Below are 9241 nucleotides of genomic sequence, written 5' to 3'. Positions count from 1 at the left end.
TATAATTTTAAAAAAACAACGATGTTTTATTTTGTTTTGTTTTTTGTGTGTGTGTGTGTGTGTGCACGTCTTTCACATTCAAACACGTTGAATGTGAGAGATGCAAGAAGGTGTGAAAGAAAGTCAACTTTAAGTCAAACCAAAACGATTTGCAGAATAAATACTCAAAAGAGCTAATTTTACATCTCAAGGAATGTCTGTTTAAACTCAACAAATGTTCAAAGCATATAAGCTGACTTATACAATTTTAAGATTTTTCGATTTACAGAGATAAACCTAAAAGTATTTTGGGGGCATTTTAGTTGACTTATCATCACACAGTAGTGCATAACTGCAAAAAAAGGGAAATATGGTTTTAGTGGCCTTTTTCCTTTTGCTTAGGTTGCAAGTAAAATAATATGTTTACTCATGGTTAGGGTTTGAAACTTGTATCCAAAGCACTGAACATCAACCTTGTTCAGCCCACCATCTGAAAATGAAAAGATAGCACAACGCATGGCTTAGCAATAACTACCCACCTAAACTGATAGGCCAGGTAAGAAGATTATTAAAAAAAAAACAAAAAAAACAAAAACAGCTGAAAAGCCTGTAGCTCCGCAGGAGCTGTAGAAATATAGAGATAAAATAACTTGTTGACAAGGAAACTAATAGTCATGCACTCCTCAAATCTGGCATTTATAGAAGAGAGGAGTAAAAGCCATTGTTGACAAAGTCAGAGTGGACTGATAGCACAATGAAAAAAAAACTGCCTTTGAAATAACTTGGTGATTTGCTGCTGAACAGACTGATGAAGAACAATCTGCAGAGGAACAGGACAGAGGGAGTGCCTTAAGTACATTTATAACAGTTTATTTTCATTAAAATGAATGAATTAAAGTTAGAAGATTATCAATAACGATTAATTAATTTATTAGTTAAACTAGTTTAAAATAACAAAAAATTCCCTTCACTTAAAATTGATTTACTATTAACCTTTCCCTGTGTGTGATGTTGTAATATCACAATTCGCATGCTATCCACTCAGCGTCAGTAGAGGTCAGCAAATCCTTTCTCCAAACCTTTAAAAATTCAGTAGAAAGTCTTTAATCTGGACCCCCTGAGTAATTTTTTAAGTTGCAATGTCAATATTACATTTTTCCCTCAAAATATTTTCCCTCCACCACACTTTCTGTATAGTGCACAGATAATTGGAATCAAATGAATTCAAAGCAGTGTGAAAAATAAACGAGAACACGATTTTCTAGAAGCATAATGAGACTTTGCAGAGCTCCACTGTCAGAGCCCCAGGCAGAAGATCTAAAATCATAGATGTAACTGTAGGGGGCACCAAACACCTTTACACTGTAATTGAGTTCAAAGGTTAAACACAGATCTACAACAGTTCAGTTTCATTTTTATTAAACGTTCTGGCAATGAAGAGATATTTGCTCTATATTTTGTTAGTGTATAAATGTCATGTGTAGGATTAATGCAGCTCGGAGACTGACCGGATTTTTTTCACTCTATTGTAATACACAGGGACTTCGGCCATATTGGATACACATTGAGCAGGATTCGCTGTGAACTTCAAGTGCTGTCGGAAATAACACAACAGGAAACTAATTTCAATTAAAAAAAATAAATAAATAAATAAATAATATATATATCACAAAAAAAAAAGGAAAGGGAAAATATATTGAGACACAATTCTCCAAATGTAGTTTGTGAAATAAAGTTTGTTTTTTGCACAGTTGTAAATCACATATCTAGTTTAGCTTTAGGACAAACTGTTTTATAAACGCACAAAACAGTAACATATTTTCTATTATTATGGAGAATACTGTCAAAAAACAATACATTTGGTGTCATAAAACTAGCTTAATAGAACAAGTATGTTCATTTTGTTGCAGATCAATTAATATTTTATTAAACATCTACAATTAACTACATCAGTAATTAACATGTGATTATACATAAAAGTTCAATTAAAAAAAATATTTTGAAATAACTGATAAAAGCAAAACAGGAAAGCAGATTACTTGAGCAGGAGAAATTTTGCTTAAGTAATCTGCCTTTTGGAAACTTTATATCGTTTCCAAAAGGCTTCGTAAGAACCAGTTCTTCATTTTTTATATAAATAGGTTAAAAATGAGTTGCTTCAAAACATTTTTCAGGTAGAAATATTACAATCGATTGCTAGTCACCGGTGTAAACCTATCACTGCAAGTGTAAAACTCCTGTAAGATATTCTCCTTTACTTTTGGAGAGAATAGACAGGACAAGTTGTTGGTAAACATTTTTTTCTTTTTAATTCACATTGAAGAGATTAGAAGAGAACATATTAATTTAATTTAGCCTTTTTTGACAGCTATATTTCTCACTCACTCAACAGATGGTCTTCTGAACTAATCATTATTCAGGAGCAGTGCACTTTATTTGTTCTTTATGGAAATAAATGTTGTAAAGGTTGCTCGTTTTTGGTGTAAATCCGAAATACAGAATAATATCAAAGGATACAATTAGAACAGAATAGAAAACCCCATCTGTGAAAATGAACATAAATGGATTCAAATCTCTGTCGTGTTTTCTATTTAGTTGGATTTTCTTACAATAAAATACGTAATTTTCTCCACTTCGGCTGGAAATGCTCGGTTCAGAGCGACAGCAGAAGGGCCTTAGCATTTATTATTTTTACATTTATTTTAGAACTGCGACAACATATCTCCCACGCTTCAAAAAGTTAGCCTCTAAACCAAACATGTATGTTCCGAGTGTAATCTCTACCCGTGAACGCAGCATGATTCCTTCTTTGGCCTCATTGCCTCTCCTCTGTACTAGTCCTGCTATTGTTGTGAGTCTTTTCTGGGCGACCCTCGCCTACCATCCGCCGGTGATTCCTTACACTTAACCTCGCGTGTTTACAGCTACGTTGAGCATTGTTTTCTGGCGTAGCTCAGTGTCCTCTCTGTGTGGGCATACAACGAAAGGACCCTAGTGAAGGACGTATTGGGAGCTGGTGAAGTAGTTAATCGGCATGGGACAGACGGAAGACTGAGATTCCACGTTCAGAGCGCTTGTGTCGGCGGTTTCCTCCTATTTGGATTCTCCCACGAGAAACTACAAAACGCCTTGTGTTGTAGGACAGAAGGGGGGGAAAACGATCACAGGACGCATGTAGCCGACGTACGACGCTGCTAAGGTTGGTTTTAAGGTAAGAAACGCCCGCCTTGGAGACACTGGAAAGTCACGTTTTGTCGTGGAAGTGGAATGAGCAGGGCCTTGCGGTCTACAGTCAGGAAAAGTTGGTGAAAGGAGCAGGAGAGTTAACTTTGGTGTGGGTACAATGTCACAAAAGTCGGTTTAATGTTTACTCCGACCTGCTCCGGGATTCGAGTTTTCCAAGCTAGTTTGTTAAAATGTCCACAACAACTATTGTCGGAATGTATGTATCTGTTAAATGAACCGTACACGGGGAAAAGCAGACAACTCGGCTGCATTTTGAGTTTTGAAGAAATGTTTATTTGCCCTGCTAATTAAGAGTTAACAATCTCCTCTTTTCTGTTTGCCTCACCCATTTTTTTTTCTCCTCCACACACACTCTCAATATACTCAATCAGCTGCTGCAGGCCTCAGCTGTTGGAGGCCTTTAAAACAATACCCATGGGAGTCTCCAAAACATTTTATTTAAGCGTTTTGCAAAAGTTTTTCTGAATTCTCACATGCTTTTATTGTGAAGGCGCCCATAAGATATGCAGATTTCTGTACAAATATGTGCAATATTGCAAAGGATTACTTGGATGCCCAATTGGTCAGATATGTATAACATTTTTCATAGGTTTAATGTTTAATCAATGGGTTCATCTTTATGCTAACACCTCATCAACACTTTACGGATGGAGATTCTGAAAGTTTGGGGGGAAAAAACAAGGAGGCACATAGGAAAATGCGGGTTAGTCTCAACTAATCATTGCAATGTAGAGCAGGAACATCTCAACCTCATGTGCTCCTAATATTCTGCAGCAATGGTTGTTGTTATAACTGTCTCCCTTACTGAATGTCTCTGTTTGGTATACTCCAGTGGCCCAGTAATCCTCCTCCACGGTAATCCCTCTCTGTCAGTACAGCCCCAGTTGGCCGGACAGTTGTGTCTCCTCCACTTCCACACACAACCACACACATTCACACAGAGGCACTCGCTCACAGCTGGAAGCGAGATGGCTGTTGGCGGAGGGGTGAGGAGCAGGAACAGGTGGCGTTGGCCGGGGTTCAGGGACTTTGGATTTAACTAGAGCTGCCGAGGATCCTCTCATGCTCCTTGGGTGTCCTCATGACACAAATAAGACTCTACATCATCATTTACAGTTTGCTGATTAGAGACTTCCACGATTTTGTGCCAGGAACAGAGAGAGAGAACCTAGGCTGTCACGGGACGTCCCCACCTGCAAAAGGAGAATTCTCAAGATTTCCCAGCTATGTAGTGGGAGCTGCTCTTCATTTTTATAGCTGAAAGATGGCTCGCTCTTTTTTTTTTTTTTTTTTTTTTTTTTTCCCCCCAGCCTCGTTCCAGCCTTTGACAGGCACAGCAGGTGGCCTCAAAAAGCATGAATGGATTCGGAAGGAAGTCCATCTCCCCATCCCCCTCGGCTTCCCCGCTTCCCCTCCCACTGGCCGCTTCCCTCCAATCTCTGTGATTGGCATCGCTGGCAGCCCAGATTGAAGATAAGAACAAGCCGCAGCATGGAGAATAACCCGGGTCGATTAGTGGGAGCTGGTTTCTGCTGAAATAGTTTTGGTTGTAGATTTCATGAGCTGGTATTTACCCCTTAGCTATTTCAAAGGGGTGGGAAAAATAACTCGGCTGCTTACTGCAGAAGCTCACGAGGATTTTCTTGAAATGCCGCAGTGATTGAGTAAAATCTCTCAAGACATTTGACAAAACGGCCTGGCTCATGCCTGAAGTTCTTTCCTAGAAAGATGTCATTCATACAAACAAAGAAAAGGAAGTTTCTTATCACAACCTATTCTTATCATAACCTATTTACCATTACAATCTGACTTTAATGGCATCATTGCTGCCACCTGCCAATTAAACGCCATTTGGTCATTGAAAGCGGAAGTGATGTTTATTTGCATGCAAAATGCTGGAGTGAGTGCCGATCTGTCTCCTGAGACGAATTCTAATAAGTGTGAATGTGTGTGACCTGCTGAGAGCCCCTTACTTGTGATTGTCTCTCCACAGACACATGTTAATGACAGGTGTGAACACAGGTTTTATTGTTGTATTTTCCTTTTTCCGTTTGCAGCTGGTTTTTTTTTTTATGTGAACAGTGTAGCATCTTTCTCAAGAAAGCATTTGCACAGGTTTATTTCTGATTAAAAAGAAACGGATATCTCTTCTTTTTGCATTTTTTTTTCAAATAAACTTTTTTAAACATTTTTACAAAATTGCATCCTTAAAGCTTTTCCATTTTTGTTACAGCTGCAGGCTCTGAAATATAGTATTATGTTTTTATGTGGGTAACCCTGGGTTACTCAAAGCAATGATTGAAAAAAGTTCAAATTGTCTTACTCAGATAAGGTTAATATGTTTTTTTTTTTTTTTTCCAACCTTCATGCAGTATGCTAACAATTCATAGTGCCATGTTTTTGTTCCAAATTAAAATAAAATCATTTGAATGCAAATTAACAGTCAGGGGTCCATAACCCCAACCTTTCAGCTCCTTTTGGCAAATTCATGGAGTGTGAATACTGTTGTAAACGCACTGTTTTTCTAAAATAAATCATGGGAATCACTTTGTGGTTGAATCCTCCTTGTAAAATAGATTCTAACACTTTACAAGCAGAACATGCATTACACAAATTAAAATATGTACTGGCTTGAATTAGCATTACTATTTGTGATTTGCAATAGGGCAGCATGTGCATAGATGTACAGCAAAGCAGCTGAAGGTCAGACTCATCTGATGTGAGTATTTGTCTTCTCATGAGCTGCCATCAGGGAAATAATTACAAAATGTCAGAGACGTGGTGCATGTGTTGAAACGGCTTATTATGCATGTTCAGAACAGCTATTAACTGATGGATTTCAATGGACCTTTCTGTGTGTACAGAAAAAAAACCTTATCTTAATGAGAGGGTTAAAAACAACAGCCATACAGTGCTGGGGTGTCTTATTTCTCCGTGCAAGACAGGAAGGGAAACTATGCCATCCTTAATTTCTGTGAAATAAAAGCCTCAGTTTATGTGGTGTGGTGATTTCTGTATCCTCAAAGGTTCCCATTGTCTCAGATGAATCCAAAGTGACAGTAAAGGTTACATAAGGTGGAAACTCAATTGCCAAAAGGCCTCTGCAGAGTTTAATATAATTTCTTTATTCACCCTAGTTTGGGTCTACATTATTTTTCATCTCATGAAAAGTATGTGTGCAACAATCTTCTGCATCTGTGCATGATGGTCTAGTGAACTGACATACGTGAGGCTGCTTGTAGAAATCTCTCATGATAAAATAGTCTCAGGATGACAGTTTCGACAGATGCATTCAGAAAATCTTTGTTTCTCTTTCTCAGTTTAGATGTGTGGCAGCTAAAGAAAAGCGTCCCGCCTGTAGTGCTGCAGTATTGTTGTTAGGCCCTGTGGGAAGCAACAGCCTGTGTCTCCTTAATCTGACATGGCATCACAGGCTGTCTGGCACGAAGCTCCACATGTCCTTGGTTAGGGTCTGGCCCCAGCATTCAGTTGACCAAGTAACGGTTTCTTTTGTGTATTCTTGTCTTCTTGTGAGGCAGAAGTTCCCCATAAACCATGTGTCAGCTATTTTGCAGAGTTTTCTGATATTTCTTTTACTTGTTTGTAGGTATAGACCAGTTTGTTAGATTGTTATAAACAGAAAAGCAACAAAATGATAGTGATACAATGTGTATTCGTTTGAACTTTTATGCAAAGATTTAAGCAAAAATGCAGAGCAAAACATCTATTTGAAGTATTTGTAGTTTTTTTTTTCTCCCTATCTGTATAAAGTCATAAAGTACAGCAAACCGATTTTGGCTAATTAATTAAAACAAGTTATAGGCTCTTAGTGAATTCTCGGGGCTTTGATTTAGACACCTTTCTAGACATCTGTGTGTTCTCTGAAGTGTGGAGATGGCACTGGGGAGTGATGGAGTCAATCTGCTGTTATTCCACCTCTGAGCCTCCATGTGTGTTAGCTGCAGCCTCTTGTCAGCTGACTTGTGAAAGGTGAGCGGGCTTGTTTGCTGGCGTATTTACAGCAGAAACACACTGGGTTGACGTTCAGTGCATCAGACTTGATTTCTTACCACAAACATGTTGCACTAGTTGTGCTAAAGCGAGTTGAGACGGAACAGTTTGCTGGCCAACGAGAGTTTCTTCATTATGTCAAAAAGAGATCCAGACAGAACGCGTTGCACGCTTTTAGAAAGGAAACCATCTGAACTAAATACTCTTCCAGTCAGACCAATTACCCCAAAGCCAGACACATTCACACACTGAAACACAGTTCAGTACGCAGTCATGTTCCAAGTTGAATCCAAACTTCAGCTACTCTGGCACTGTCTCTGAGTGAATGTAAAATTGTATGATAGAAAATTTTAGCATTTTTAAATCCATAAACATGTGATGCTTACTTGGTTAACTCAGTTGTCATAACTCACTTATGCAAGTAGGCATAACTGAGTTGTACTACATTTAAATCAAAACAAATTACAGCCTGACCTGATTTGAGGTTTCTGAAAAATTCTAGTTTTGTTATGAAGAGTTCTTAAGATTTGTTGAGAAGCTCAAAAAGTAAAAACCTCGCAGTTCATTATCCTTAAAATTGTTTGTTGGGTCATCCACAAGAAAGTAACACGCAGCTAACGGGGCTGACTTTTTAATATGTGACCTGCATCACCATTTGAGCTTGAAGCACATTTCTTTCTGTTTATGTCATTGTGTGTATAAAAGCCCCATTTAGGAGGCCATTACAGAGAGGACACAGTGTTGTGCAAGGAATTTAATTTGTCGTAAAGCTGAGTTGTCCCACAAGGAATTTTTATGCTATAGTTATTTATGCATTTTCTTTTTTAATTGTCACAAACATTTCTTTGTTTAAAACTGGTTTCATCCTGCTTTGTTAAACGTTTAAAACTGACTGATCTTTGCTTCTGTGACTGTGTGTTTAAAACTGTTGCAGTATCTTGTGGTGGTAAAAATACAGCAATTGGTTAATTTTTGAACTTTGTCTTTCAGTGTAAGGACACTGATTTTTGCAAGCGTCTGTTCTCAGTGTTTTTGTTATGTTATCTGGGGCTTGGGTTTGTTTGCGTGTTGCTCCACCAGGTGTTTTTGTTTTGTGTACAAGAAAAAGCAGAGAACTGAGAAGGGAGAAACCAGTATCCGTCTTTTTGTAGGACTAAATTATGAGGGATGATCATGTCACTTTTTGTTTTCTTTTTGCAATGTTACTTTTTGAAGCTCACACAAAACATGTTTTGCACAAGATTAGCATCACAGGAATCCAGAGAATTTAGGGAGTTCAAATAGATATGCTGATAAAACTCAAGTGAGTTTTATCGGATATGAAAATCTTCAAAACATCCTCCCGAGATTCTGGGCATGATATTTTCTCACCACCGACTTGTTTTTGTCCAAGTTTCACTTCTTGCCTTAAAGTGCAGGCCGTTGAACCAGTTTGACAAACCAAAAATACTCGCCTAATGTGGGCTTGTTCAGGCTTGTGATTGGTTTATAACGGTCTCAGAATGAATCACTGCTCTACAAACGTGTTTATCATGTTTATCAAGGTGTGGATATCGCATTGACTTCAGACGTTAAGTGATCCAGAATCACCAATAAGCAATATTAGGGATGTAAAATTAGGGATGAAGTCTAGTCTTTCAATTAATATTTTCAGGGAATATATTTGATTTTTTGTAAAAATTCATAAGTTACTAAACATCTCTGATTTTCAAATGGCTTTTATGCTCAACTGAGATGTATAGAATTAGTATCCCATCCTTCTCTCAGTTCCTTCAGAAAGCAGCAGTGAAAAATTGATTGTGTCTCTAACTACTTGAAGAGATTAGTATAATTCTGGCTGGTTATTTGAGCAAATATTCTGGATTTTTTAGACCAAGATTAGTTTTTGTTACCAATCCGATCCAACTCATTAGGATTAGGAACTTTCCCCACTTACCCCTACTTTGTTACCAAATTACAGTAATCTTCTGAGAACACATCCCCTAAAATTATCATAGCTTTATCA

At 37.9% G+C, this 9241-nt stretch overlaps 1 protein-coding gene across 1 annotated transcript in view; it reads left to right on the top strand.

Annotated features, from left to right (window-relative positions):
• The first annotated feature begins 2775 nt into the window (after nucleotides 1-2775).
• yes1 (YES proto-oncogene 1, Src family tyrosine kinase) overlaps nucleotides 2776-9241 on the top strand; it is a 25917-nt gene continuing 19451 nt past the window's right edge. The window contains exon 1 of the mRNA XM_007548522.2: nucleotides 2776-3190. The gene's annotated coding sequence lies outside the window, so the exon portion shown is untranslated. The remainder of the gene's footprint in view (nucleotides 3191-9241) is intronic.

Source organism: Poecilia formosa, unplaced genomic scaffold, assembly GCF_000485575.1.
Source record: "Poecilia formosa unplaced genomic scaffold, Poecilia_formosa-5.1.2 Scaffold27, whole genome shotgun sequence".
Classification (NCBI taxonomy): Eukaryota; Metazoa; Chordata; class Actinopteri; order Cyprinodontiformes; family Poeciliidae; genus Poecilia; species Poecilia formosa.
Note: the sequence above shows the minus strand (reverse complement) of the source record. Positions and strands in the feature narration are given on the sequence as shown.